Source organism: Muntiacus reevesi, chromosome 2, assembly GCF_963930625.1.
Source record: "Muntiacus reevesi chromosome 2, mMunRee1.1, whole genome shotgun sequence".
Taxonomy (NCBI): Eukaryota; Metazoa; Chordata; class Mammalia; order Artiodactyla; family Cervidae; genus Muntiacus; species Muntiacus reevesi.
The window spans coordinates 189,532,874-189,546,435 of NC_089250.1; the positions used below are offsets into that span (position 1 = coordinate 189,532,874).

Consider the following 13,562-nt stretch of genomic DNA (forward strand, 5'->3'; position numbering starts at 1 on the left):
TTCTACATCTAAAAACAATAGGCTCAAATAATTTGATTTGTTGGTACAGTCTGCATTTTCTCATCATGAGGTACGAGTATGCATTAATGGAAAGATAGGGTAAAAACCAATGCTGTCAGGTGTCTAGGGATTTATAGAACTGTGTGGCTCTTGGGGCACCATAAATCTCACTGGCACCAACGATTCTATGAAGAGCTGTGATAAAAAATTGCTGTATGGAGTTCCTCATGGCCTCGTACTTCTTGAAAAAAATGGAAAGAGGAACATCAACAGAAGAGGCAAGAAACACATTTGCACATGAACTCTGCTGCTGTGAACTCACGAATCCTGGATTTGGTCAGCCTTCCATTTCCAGTGCATATGTGTTGTTTCTAGCAGATATTAAAAGTAAGACCAACAGGGACTTCCCTGGTGGTGCAGTGGATGGCAGTCCACCTGCCGATGCAGGGTACACGGGTTCAATCCCTGGTCCAGGAAGGTTCCACATGCCACAGAGCAACTAAGCCCATGCACGTCGACCACTGAGGTCTGAGCACCTCTGATCTGCAACAAGAGGAGCCGCGCAATGAGAAGCCTGTGCACCACAGCAAAGAGTAGCCCCCGCTCGCTCCAACTAGAGAAAGCTCGCTCGCAAAAACGAAGATGCAGTGCACCCCCCCCCCCCACAAAATACCAGTGAATGGTCTAGAAGGTTATTAGGGGATGACTCATAGTCCTACAGATTAGGAAATCCCCCTGAGGACTTCAGCCTCAACAACCAACTTCAATCTTCTTTATCACTTGCAATTTAAAGTATATCTTCTATAGCCCTTCCTTTATGTTATCAATTATTGCACCACCCTCAAGTCATATGTTGGTGGGAACTTTCATTTGAAGTTCTTTTTTTTTCCCATATCAATTTGAATCATATTCTCTTCTGCCATATCCCATTTCTAAAAAATGATTTTTGATTGTGGTAAAACAGGCGTAACATGAAATTTACCACTGTAACCATTTTTAAGTGGACAGTTCAGTAGCATTAAGTACATTCACGTTGTCAGTGCACTCTATCCAGAGAACTTCTTGCATCTTGCAAAACTGAATGTGAGTTTTTAAAAAAATCTGGTGTGTTTAAACATTGTTTCCACTGTCCCCATCACAAATGGCTGACCTCATAGGCTTCTCTCCTTCATCTTCCAAATCTTTTCACTTTTCAATTTCTGCCTTCATTTTCAATTTCCAGGTGTCCTTGCCTTAGTTACTGATCATTCACACAATCTGATTCTTGTTTCATTTTGTGATACAGCCTACTACCCCAGACCTGAGGATAGTAATTATATGTTGAAAGAAAAAAATTGTTTTCTGTTTACTATCTGCATCAGCTCCCTCTGCAAATTACTTTTAGCTGTTCTAGCATGAGAGGAGAATTCCCTCCAGGTCCTTGATTCTGGGCTCTGTCTTCCTATATCACAGGCCATTGGGTAGCGCTGTTGACTGGTGAGATTTCTAGAATGAGTAGGTGGCATGGTGAGTCCATTTCTCAATGGTGGTGGGAGGAGGGGGCACCCAAAAACGTCAGACAAAGGGAAGGAAGATATTCTTTTGAGGCACTGTTCTCATAGAGGCGTCTGCTAGTTCCCAGCCTGGCAGCAAAGGAGAAGATACAATGAAACAGAAGGACCGCAGTGCGGGTGACTGAACTTTGTGATCATGATTTGAAGGACACTTTCTTGTGTCACTTGCTCCAGGAGGTGTGGCTTCTTGGGTTTCTGGACTACGCGGATAGGCCAGTAGAAGTGCCCGGAATATACAGGAGGATCAGAGAGGGTGAAAAATTTAGAACCCAAGAGGGACAAGAAAAAAGTCAAGGCGCTATGGGAGGAACTTCCCTGGTGGTCCAGTGGCTGACTCCTTGCTCGCAGTACAGGGGGCCCGGGTTCCATCCCTGGTCAGGGAACTAGATCCCACAGGCCACAACCAAGACTTGGCACAGCCAAATAAATAAATATTTTAAAAAATAAAAATAAAAAACCCACAGACTTAGAGAATGAATTTATGGTTGCCAGGGGGAAGGGATATTTAGGGAGTTTGGAATCGACATGAACACACTGCTATATCTTAAGTGGATAACCAACAAGTTACTAGTGTAAGATGTACAGCCTACTGTAGGTACATGGCACTATGTCCCTCGTTATGGATGGGCGGGGAGTTTGGGGGAGAGTGGATACATGTGTATGTGTGGCTGAGTCCCTTTGCTGTCCACCTGAAGTTATCACAACGTTGTTAATCAGCTATACCCCAACACAAAACATAAAGTTGTTGTTTTTTAACAAAATGTTAAGCTAAAAGGAAAAAAAAAAAAAAAGGCACTTCAGGAGAGCAAAGAGACCATGGCAATCAAAGGAGAGGAGAACTCCATCCCATCTAGGATTGTCAAGTAGGGGTAGAAGAGAAAGTTAGTGAGGACAAGGGGGCTGTGTGGTTAGAGGATGAGGGGTCTGCAGTGATGTTTGGGGATTCTGACAAGGCACAGGATGGGACCATGGAGGTAGATAATTCTTGGGGAGGACAGGAATGTGACAAAGCATGTGAGGAGGGATGTGAGCTGGGCACCTGTGGGCCTGGAAAGGTCCCCTCTGTGTATGTTAAAGTCCACAGGAATTGATGTGAAGAGACAGTGAGAAGCAGCAACTGGATCTTAGTGATGGTTGGAAACGAGCAAGAAGGTTGGTAGTCATGGCAACAGAGAGGCAGAACCTGGTTCCTTCATCTGACGTGAATTTGAAAGAACAAGGAATTCTGCAAAAAGAGATTTCATACAGGCAAGAACATTCCAAAATCAGATTGTCGGGAGCCATTATGGGAGGTCCCGCCCGTGACGAGGTCACGAGGAAAATACCTGACAGGCAAGGCCATCTAGGATAAGGGACCCTCCAGGTTGGCCTCGGCCTCTACCCTACCCTATATCCTCCCCCCTTTTCTGCTGTTGTTCTTATTTGCCCTGCTGCAGATTCTTGTGTTGCCTGCCGAGAGCTCTCCTGCTCCTCTTTCACTGAATAAAGACCAACTTAAAAGCTAGTTAATAAATCTCCTGGACACTGGTACCCTATGAAGTGGCCAGGGATGAAGGAAATGCTTCAATTCAAACTCTTTTGCTGGCATTCTGGCTTGTTTGATAAACGTGTGCTCTCATTGCACAAAATGCTCATGATTGTTCTAAACATCCTAAGTACAGTATGCTAACAAAAGAAACTAAGCATAGGCCCCTTCACAGGGTGAGAAAAGCTCCACAAATATTATAGCCACAAAGGTGCCTTATAGAAAATAGTTTAGATAGAGATTAGCTGGTGACTTCTTGCAGGTAATTAACTTTTAGACTAGGAGCCTGTTTTGTGCCATATCTGCTGTTTTTGCAATCCTTTGCATTTCTGTTCTGTGAAAATGTAATCCTATCTAGTTCCCTTGGAGATGACACCTAATAGAAAGAAAATAGATTAACCACAAAAAAGACAGGGTCAGCTACTGAAGTTGCTTAAAGTTGCACCAGGTGCAAACCATAAATTGTCAACAGGCCTGAAAGCCAAAAGATATTATACATAGAGATTAACCATAAAAAAGGCCCTAATAAGCACAGAGCCCTTTAGGGGGTGAAGAAGCCCTATCAGAGAATACAAAAAATATTGTTTTAAAAGTGGTTATTAGATCAACGTTTGATTGATGTTAATGTGCTGAGGTTGTGCAGTGGCAACTATTGTTAATATAGTTAAAGATCTAGTAAAATAAGAGTTTAGCCCTAATGTAAAAACAGTAAGATAATTGTTAATTTTAACCAGGAGTGCTAAACAGGGGCTGCCTCTTCAGAGCCAGAGTCTTTGTGTGTTAAACTTTTTAGATAAATTTAGCTGAGAATTTCTGCAAAAAGACTGACTTTTATGTTAACAGGATTGTATTTCTATTATGTTACAACTTGCTGTACCATGAGACTGCCAACCTTCTGTTTTCTGCTAACCTCAAGGCCAGAAGACAATGTACAAAAAATCTATGGGAAAATACTCTCATAAACAAAAAATATACAGAGCACACCTGGTTTCGTGAAGGACAAGGTGATGTAATGTTAAACTAAGTCTGTGTGTTTATCTGCCCCTTAGAAATGTACCAACTTAGGGTATAAAGGCGATGGTGAAAAATAAAGCAACTGCCAGACTCTGCTGCATATCCTGGTCTGGTCTCTTTCTTTCTCTCTCTCTCTCCCTAGCAGACTTGGCCCTATCAAGGCCAGTCCTACGTGTCTCTCTCTCGCCAACGCCGTTCATCCTGAGGGTTCCCCTGGATCCTGCTGGGGTTGGACCCCGGCATCAGATAGTAAGCTTTTTAGAAACCAGAGTTTTATTTCTTTTTAAAACAATGCTCAAGGGGTTTTTAAAAACATCCAAAGGTACAAAGGTATTTGGGGTTTAACATCAAATTATAAATCCGGTGCTTGTGGTTGGTGCCCCCATTTCAAAATAGCTATTTCTAAGCCTCTGGGGGTTTCTAAGGTTTGATAATTCTTCTAGGCTTAAAGGTGAATTTTCTGGGTTTTGTTTTGACAAGCTTCATATGAGGCAAAGATTGCAGTAATGACAATAAAAACAATTCCAGAAATAGCTGTTATCATTGCTAGACGAAAATGTATCTGATCAGCAAAGAAAGCCACTGCAAAAAGTTCCAGGAACGAAGTGATTACTCCAAAATAAAAAAGCCAGATACTTTTGTATAAACTGTATTCTCAGCAGCTAGCTTCTCAGGTTATGAGCTTGAAAAGTTGGGATCATGACGATCTTATCTGCAGAAGTTAGAAGAAAAAAAATGAGGTCAAATAAATCAGAGGTTGACTGGGAACCCATCTCTCCATTTGCCATGACATTGCTTTTAGACAAAGTTTTGAATTCTATTCTCTCTAAGTTGTAATGTGTCCTGATCGAGTGAAACAAAGGGCTAGGGTCTAGGATGACCAAGGAAGGTTACCAGAAAGTCAGGAAATATAAGTATATTAATTTTCTTTAAATCCTTATTTCAATAACCTTAATGAAACTATCACAAACTTCTGGAACATTTCCACAGAGCACTTGGGCATAGCTCATAGTCCTGAGGTTTGCTTGGGGACAAGAAGAGACTCAAGATCTCATTTTAAGGAAGTGTCAGAATTACTTAAATGCATCATTTGAAACTGTTATCCTATTTTAAGTACGGGTGATACAGATCACAAAGCAAAGCCCCTATTAATTTAGGTTTAATGGAGTAGAGGCAGAAAGCAGCATGTGCTTTAGACAAACCCCATCAAAGGTAATTTGAACTCTTGCATTCATGGGTGAGTGCTCAGTCGCTTCATTCATGTCTAACTCTTCACAACCCTTTGGACTGTCGCCTGCCAGTCTCCTCTGTCCATGAGATTCTCCAGGTAAAAATACCTGTGTGTTTCTACACCCTCCTGAACTCTTGCATAGGGTCCCTTATATACACAAAGCATCGACAGTAAAGAAATAAAACCAGTAGAAAAACAGAGGGTATAACAAGAAACCCCTATCTGTAGAATTATGGCTGGTGAACTTGAAAAGGTATCCCTGACCTCACTTAGAAATAAGAAAAAGAGCGTCTTTAATGACTTTCAGACACATCGCTGCTTTTATAAATAAATAGAGGTGATAGTGGGGTTTACCTGGCATGAAATGCAGCTTTGCTCACAACAGAAACCAGCAAACACACCTCAAGATGAGATGCTAAGCAGAGCACTTTCTATTTCTTTTATAGGAGACAGGATCCTGATTGGATAACTGCAATAACATGGATTCTATGGAAAGCCTTTTTCATGCTTCAGCTTAGCTTTCTCCCAGTTGAGCCAATGATATAAGATGCTGGGGTCTGAGAAACCTTCTTAAAGGAGAGACTGATGACAAACACTTGCTGTATGGCTTGTTATTGTTGTTTAGTCACTAAGTCATATCTGACTCTTCGAAACCCCATGGACTGTAGCCCACCCAGCTCCTCTGTCTCTGGGGTTTCCCAGGCAAGAATACTGGGGTGGGTTGCCATGCCCTCCTCCAGGGAATCTTCCCGACCCAGGGATCAAACCCACGTCTTCTGCATTGGCAGGCAGATTCTTTACCACTGAGCCAGCAGAGAAGCCCTTGCTATGTGGTAGTTAAGAATAATGTGTCTTGGCTCGCTTAGGCAGCACATATACTAAAATTGGAACGATACAGAGAAGATTAGCATGGCCCCTGCGCAAGGATGACACGCAAATTCGTGAAGCGTTCCATATTTAAAAAAAAAAAAAGAATAATGTGTCTTGGGAAAAACCTAGGAAATGATCCTTTATTTTCCCCCTGGCTATTAATGGTGGTTGTTTCATTGGCTTCACCTGATGATGGTTTGGACTTCCTTCCCAGATGGCGCTAGTGGTAAAGAACCCAGGTGACAATGCAGGAGCTGCGGGTTCAGTCTCTGGGTCAGGAAGACCCCCTGGAGGAGGGCATGGAAACCCACTGCAGTATTCTTGCCCAGAGAATCCCACAGACTGAGGAGCCTGGTGGGCTGCATCCATAGGGTTGTACAGGCTCAGACACGACTGAAGCGGTTCAGCGCACATGCACCCTGATGATGGTTTGGCCAAGTTGAGGAAAGTTTCCTTGTCAGCTGCAACCCACCTTATACCAGATCTGTTGCTCTGCAGGACAGACTCAAGAATTCCTTAGGGCTTCCTTGGTGGTCCAGAGGTTAATAACCTGCCCAGCAATGCAGGGTTCGATCCCTGATCTGGGAAGATCTCAGATGGCACGGGGCAACTAAGCCCATGCATCACACCTACTGGGCCCGAGCACGCTAGAGCCCATGGTCTGCAGGAAGAGAAGCCCTCATGCCACAAGGAAGAGAGGCCCCCGATCACCACCGCAACTAGAGAAAGCCCTCACACTGCAACGAAGTTCCCATGCAGCCAAAAATAATTATTTTTTAAAAAGCGCCCTGTTTCTTGCAGCACTATGCAGGATAGCCAAGACATAGAAACAACCTAAGTGTCTATCGACAGATGAATGGATAAAGAAGATGTGGTGTATACACAATGGAATATGACTCAGCCATTAAAAAAGAATGAAACCATGCCATTTGCAGCAACATAGGTAGACCTAGAGATTGTCATACTAAGTGAAGTAAGTTACAAAGAGAAAGACAAATATCATATGATTTCACTTAAAGGTGGAATCTGAAATATGTCACAGGTGGTCATACTTAAATATGACCCCGGTGGTCCAGGGGTTAAGACTCCCTGCTCTCAATGCAGGAGCACTGGTTGGATCCCTGGTTGAGGAAGATACCACCTGCCATGTGGCATGGCCAATAAAAATTTTACATTAAGAATTTTTTAAATAAATAAAAAACACAATGTGACACAAATGAATTTTTCAATGAAACAGAAACAGATTCATAGACATAGAATAGACTTGTGGTTGCCACGGGGGAGGGGGTTGGAGGTGGGATGGATTGAGAGTTTGGGATTAGCAGATGCAAACTATTATATATAGAATGGATGAACAACAGGGTCCTACTGCATAGCACAGGGAAATACATTCAATATTCTGTGACAATCCATAATGGAAAATAATATGAAAAAGAATGTGTATGTATGTATGCACATGCATGTGTAACTGCCTCCTTTATATCAGAAATTAATAGATTATAAATCAATTATGTTTCAATAAAATAAACTTAAAAAAAATCATGCTCTCTGTTAACAAGAGATGACAGAGGGCTATGAGAGGAAGGGAAGCCGAGAGTCCAGTTCAAAGGCAATTTCAGTGACATTTTTTTGTAAGATGTAACTTACACATTATCTAGGATTTTTTTTTAAGTATGATGCCTATATTATCATCTATGGTGGGCTGCATGGCAGTCCAGCAAATTTAAGAATTTGCTGGGTTTTGATTACAAAGTAACACATATGTTGTTTGGGAGACTTTGAAAAAAATAAGTAAGATCCAAATAGAAGTATTCCACCATGCAGAACCAATTCCCGTTAGCAGTGGCTTCCAGTGTGTTTAGTTTTTTGAGGCATACTTACTATATAAAAAAACATACATATTTGATATATACATTTTGATGTATTTGGACATATACCTATACCTGTGATATCATCATCAAAATCAGGTAATAAATATATCCTTCACCTCCAAACCATTTATTGTGTTTCTTGGCTTTTTTGTTTTGGTAAGAATACAACATGAGATCTATTCTCTTAGGTTTTTAAGTACACAAAACCATTTTTGAAAATGGTTTTGATATCCGTTTTAGGAACAGTAAAATAAGGTCATGTTACATTGTGTGTGTGTTCCAGGATTGATTTGTTTTCATTTCTTTGGGGAAAATTCTTGGAATTGTGGCAGCTTATGTCATGGCTGCGATCTGATCATCATGTCATTAATTTCTTCCACCTGGGTTTGGTCTCTACAAAACAACCCACAGAGTGTGGTTCACAATATTATCTATAATCCTTGAAAAGGAAGTAAAGGTCCTTGACTTTGCTTACTGACTATTGTTTTGTCCTATTTGACTGCTGTTCTTAGCTTCCGCCTTTTCTCCCTTCTGATTAAAGTTATTCTTTGGCTAAAGTTTTTTTCACACACAAAAGGCAGGCTGAGGACATGCAGGCCAAGGGCCATAGGGTCCTGCTCCTCTTCAATAGCAGAGATAAGATTGGGACATTGCAAGTGAGGAGTCATGAGTTGGGAACCTGGAGTCTTCAGAGGGTCACCTCCGTACGTGTTAAAATTAGCAGAAGCTGATATGAAAAGCCAGAGTAAGAGGTAGGTCGTAAGTGATGGGAGGAAGAGAGCAAGAAGTTGGTCGAAGCAAAACCTTCTTGGAAGAAGGACTTCCCTGGTGGTGCAGTGTATAGTAATCCACCTCCCAGTGTAGAAGACACAGATTCGATCTCTGGTCTGGGAAGATCCCACATGCCACAGAGCAACTGAGCCTGAGAGCTGCGAGTACTGAAGCCCAAGCACCCTAGAGACCCGCACTCCTCAACGCCACGGCAAGGAGAAGCCCCTGCACTGCAGCAAAGCGTAGCCCCTGCTCCCTGCAACTAGAGAAAGCCCACGCAAAGCAACAAAGACCCAGTGCAGCCAAAAATAAAAGTAAATAAAATAAAAGCAGGTGTGAGAACACTGGTACATTTATCTGTCACATATTCGAGAAAAAAAACGGCTTTCCCAGAAAGAGATTTCACAGAGGCAGTAGGGAACAAGAACTTTCCAAAATCATAACCTTTTAAAAAGTCAATGTTTATTCCTTTTAAAATGCTCAAAAGACTTTAAAAAGGTCCAAAGTCCTAAGGAGGTTCAGATTTCAGATAAGGTGATAATCAGGTGCTGACATTTGGAATCTATTGCTGAAGCTTAAATTTCAATGTGTTCAATTCTATACCTCCATGATTCTTCCACTTGGGGAGGGATAAATTCCTCCAGCTTTCGACAGACTTCATAAAAAATGAGCACTCCAATAATGATGAGAAAAACGATGGCAGTAATAATTATTGTGATTTCCAGGAATAACGTCTTGCGATCCAGAGGGAAAGCTGCCATGGCAATTCCAAAAATCAAAACAATGAATACAGCAAAGAACAAAAAGAATTGTTTGTATAATTGATATGAACATTTGACGTGAGTTATTCTCAGAAACCAGTTTGACTGACCATAAACTTGAGGTGGTGAGATCATAATGAATCCTGTCTGAAGGAATAAGAGGAGAAAAATATTAAGGTTAGATAAACCGAAAGGTTGACTAACTATCGCCCATGCTGGAGACATGGATTCAGTTCCTGGGTTGGGAAGACCCCTTGGAGAAGGAAATGGCAATCCACACCAGTATTCTTGCCTGGAAAATCACAAGGACAGAGGAGCCTGATGGGCTACAGTCCATGGGGTCACAAAAGAGTTGGTCACGACTTAGCAGCTTAACAACAACTGTATAGTACAGGGAACTCTTCTCAATACTCTTTAATGAACTATGTGGGAAAAGACTTCAAAAAAGCGTAGAGCTGTGTATAACTGATTCACTTTGCTATCCAGCAGAAACTAACACAACATCATAAATCAACTATACTGCAACAGAAACAAAAAGATTTTTTAAAGCAAACCAAAGAAAAAGGTATACATGTTCTATGACTGGACGTGCGGTTCTTAAAAGTTTTCTGTGTTTAACAAATGGGACCTAATGAAACTCAAAAGCTTTTGCACAACAAAGGAAACTATAAGTAAGGTGAAAAGACAGCCCTCAGATTGGGAGAAAATAATAGCAAATGAAGCAAGAGACAAAGGATTAATCTCAAAAATATACAAGCAACTCCTGCAGCTCAATTCCAGAAAAATAAATGACCTAATCAAAAAATGGGCCAAAGAACTAAACAGACATTTCTCCAAAGAAGACATACAGATGGCTAACAAACACATGAAAAGATTCTCAACATCACTCATTATCAGAGAAATGCAAATCAAAACCACAATGAGGTACCATTACACGCCAGTCAGGATGGCTGCTATCCAAAAGTCTACAAGCAATAAATGCTGGAGAGGGTGTGGAGAAAAGGGAACCCTCTTACACTGTTGGTGGGAATGCAAACTAGTGCAGCCACTATGGAAAACAGTGTGGAGATTTCTTAAGAAACTGGAAATAGAACTGCCATATGACCCAGCAATACCACTTCTGGGCATACACACCGAGGAAACCAGATCTGAAAGAGACACGTGCACCCCAATGTTCATCGCAGCACTGTTTATAATAGCCAGGACATGGAAGCAACCTAGATGCCCATCAGCAGACGAATGGATAAGGAAGCTGTGGTACATATACACCATGGAATATTACTCAGCCATTAAAAAGAATTCTTTTGAATCAGTTCTAATGAGATGGATGAAACTGGAGCCCATTATACAGAGTGAAGTAAGCCAGAAAGATAAAGACCATTACAGACTAACACATATATATGGAATTTAGAAAGATGGTAATGATAGCCCTATATGCAAAACAGAAAAAGAGACACAGAAGTACAGAACAGACTTTTGAACTCTGTGGGAGAAGTTGAGGGTGGGATGTTTCAAAAGAACAGCATGTATATTATCTATGGTGAAACAGATCACCAGCCCAGGTGGGATGCATGAGACAAGTGCTCGGGCCTGGTGCACTGGGAGGACCCAGAGGAGTCGGGTGGAGAGGGAGGTGGGAGGGGGGATCGGGATGGGGAATACATGTAACTCCATGGCTGATTCATGTCAATGTATGACAAAACCCACTGAAATGTTGTGAAGTAATTAGCCTCCAACTAACAAAAAAAAAGTTTTCTGTCTTTAATATATTTCTGTGTTGTAATATATTTTCTCAGTCTATTTGGGCTGCCCTAACAAAATGCCACAGACTGGGTGACTTATAAACAGCAGAAATATAGTGATCAGGGTCTTGAGGCTGCAACTCTGAGATCAGGAAGCCAGTATCACCGGAGAGAGACCTCTCCTGGGTTTTTCCTTTTATCCCCACCTTGGGGAAGGGGAAAAGGAGGTCCGTGGGATCTTTTCTAAGAGCATTAATCTCACTCATTAGATCTCAGTCCTTTTGACCCAACCACCTCCCAAAGGCCCCACATCCTAATACTATCACCTAAAGGGGTAGGACTGCAACATATGAATTTGGGGACACAAATGTTCAGAACATAGCAGTGTTATTTTGATCATATGTATACAAATCATAACTGTAACCCAGTTCAGAAGAAATTTTACAGTTAGAACATCATGGTCAGAAGAATTTACCTTAAACCCAAGCATATACATATACATATTAATGTATATCTTTGTTGCAGAGAACAATGATATGAGTAATCAAAAAAGACTTTAAAGCATAACATACTATATTAAGACACATTTCAGGAGAGATTGAATGAAACGGAAGAACAGATTAAAGAAAAGGAAATAAAGCAAAACTTGAGACAAAGAAAAATTTATTTATGTGTAAATGAATGATGGTGGTGAAGATTCAGGCTTATACATACATTTGAAAGTGATATAGCAGTTATTTTGATGGGTCAGCGTTTACAATATGCATTCTTTGTGACTATTTAAGGTCTGTCTACAATGCAGGAGACCTGCGTTCAATCCCTGAGTTGGGAAGATCTCCTGGAGAAGGAAATGGCAACCCATTCCAGTATTCTTGCTTGGAAAATCCCATGGACAGAGGAGCCTGGTAGGCTACAGTCCATGGGGTCGCAAAGAGTTGGACACGACTGAGCAACTTCACTTTCACTTCACTTTCACTAAGGTGATGGAAAACTTTAGAAGTCAACTTAATGTATAATTAACTATGGTGTTTCTCCCAAAATGTTATGATGCATGAGATCAAGGAAATTGAAGAACTCAAACCTAGGGAGAAAAACATCAAAAACTGCCTCACTTTGTAGATTGCCTTTAGCTCAAATGCTTTAGTTATTTCACCATTTTTTACATTCTTTGTGTAGGCAGATTCTCTTTTTTAGAATCAGCATTTCTATTCTTCTTTGAGAACTTATCAGAAATTGCAGGGAATTTTGTCAAATGCATTTTCAGCACTTGTTGGTAAATGTGACTTTCTGCTTTTTTTCATTTGTATGATGAGGTTTATCAGTTTTCCTAATTTGGACCTATCCTTGTGTTCTTGAACTCATGGCCATCTTTATTAACTGGTACAAGTAATTTTCTTTCTTTCTTTCTTTCTTTTTTTTTTTTGACAGGAAATAGCATTTATTGGTGAGCGTGATTAAGGAGGGAACAGAGCTGATGCTCATGAGTGTAGGGCCCGCCATTTGTCCAGGGGACCACGATTAGTGATGTATTTGACCCCACAGCCGTCCGGGATGAGTCGCTTTTCTGCCACCATGTTCTCAAATTCATCCGCATTGAGCTTGGTAAATGTGGATCTTCTGGCGGCCAGGGAACTTGAACTTGGCCCGGCGGAGGGCTTCGATCACATGCTCCTTGTTCTGCAGCTTGGTGCGGATGGACATTATGACCTGGCCAATGTGGACCCTGGCCACTGTGCCCTGGGGCTTTCCAAAGGCACCGCGCATACCTGTCTGGAGTCTAGGTTGAGAAACAGCAGGCCAGTCATGAATGCCCACTAGGAAGAGCTGTCTCCAAGGTCCCTTAGGGCTACCTGTACAGGCAAGAGGCTGCATACACTACCAAGGAGGCTGCTGTTTGCAGCCATCGCACACTGGGCCCCCATGGGGAAAAGCGCACAGTCGGCTTAATTGGCTGCAAAGGTGCAAGTAATTTTCTAACTCATGGTGGCATTCAATTTTTGTAGGAGAATGCCCCCTCCTTTTTTTTTTTTAAACAGGAGATGCAGGTTCAAGCATTTAGGCAAGAATTTCATAAAGTCTGCCACTGATTCTTCAGTGATCCAGCCAACAACAATGATAGCAATAGCAACAAATGTTATGAACATGTGCTAAAGTTACAACAAAGTGTTAATTTGTTAACATTAAGGAGGGTAGGTGAGTGTTCATTGTGTTTTAACATTTTACA

General features: G+C 41.5%; 2 non-coding genes across 2 annotated transcripts; one reads left to right on the forward strand and one right to left on the reverse strand.

Annotated features, from left to right (window-relative positions):
- Positions 1–6,181: 6,181 nt before the first annotated feature.
- LOC136162057 (U6 spliceosomal RNA) lies at positions 6,182–6,284 on the forward strand. Its single transcript, XR_010661908.1, has one exon. It is a non-coding gene; the product is annotated as a U6 spliceosomal RNA (small nuclear RNA).
- A 6,876-nt stretch (positions 6,285–13,160) lies between these two features.
- On the reverse strand, positions 13,161–13,295 carry LOC136162216 (small nucleolar RNA SNORA70). The gene has a single exon (XR_010662034.1). It is a non-coding gene; the product is annotated as a small nucleolar RNA SNORA70 (small nucleolar RNA).
- Between the last annotated feature and the right edge of the window lie 267 nt (positions 13,296–13,562).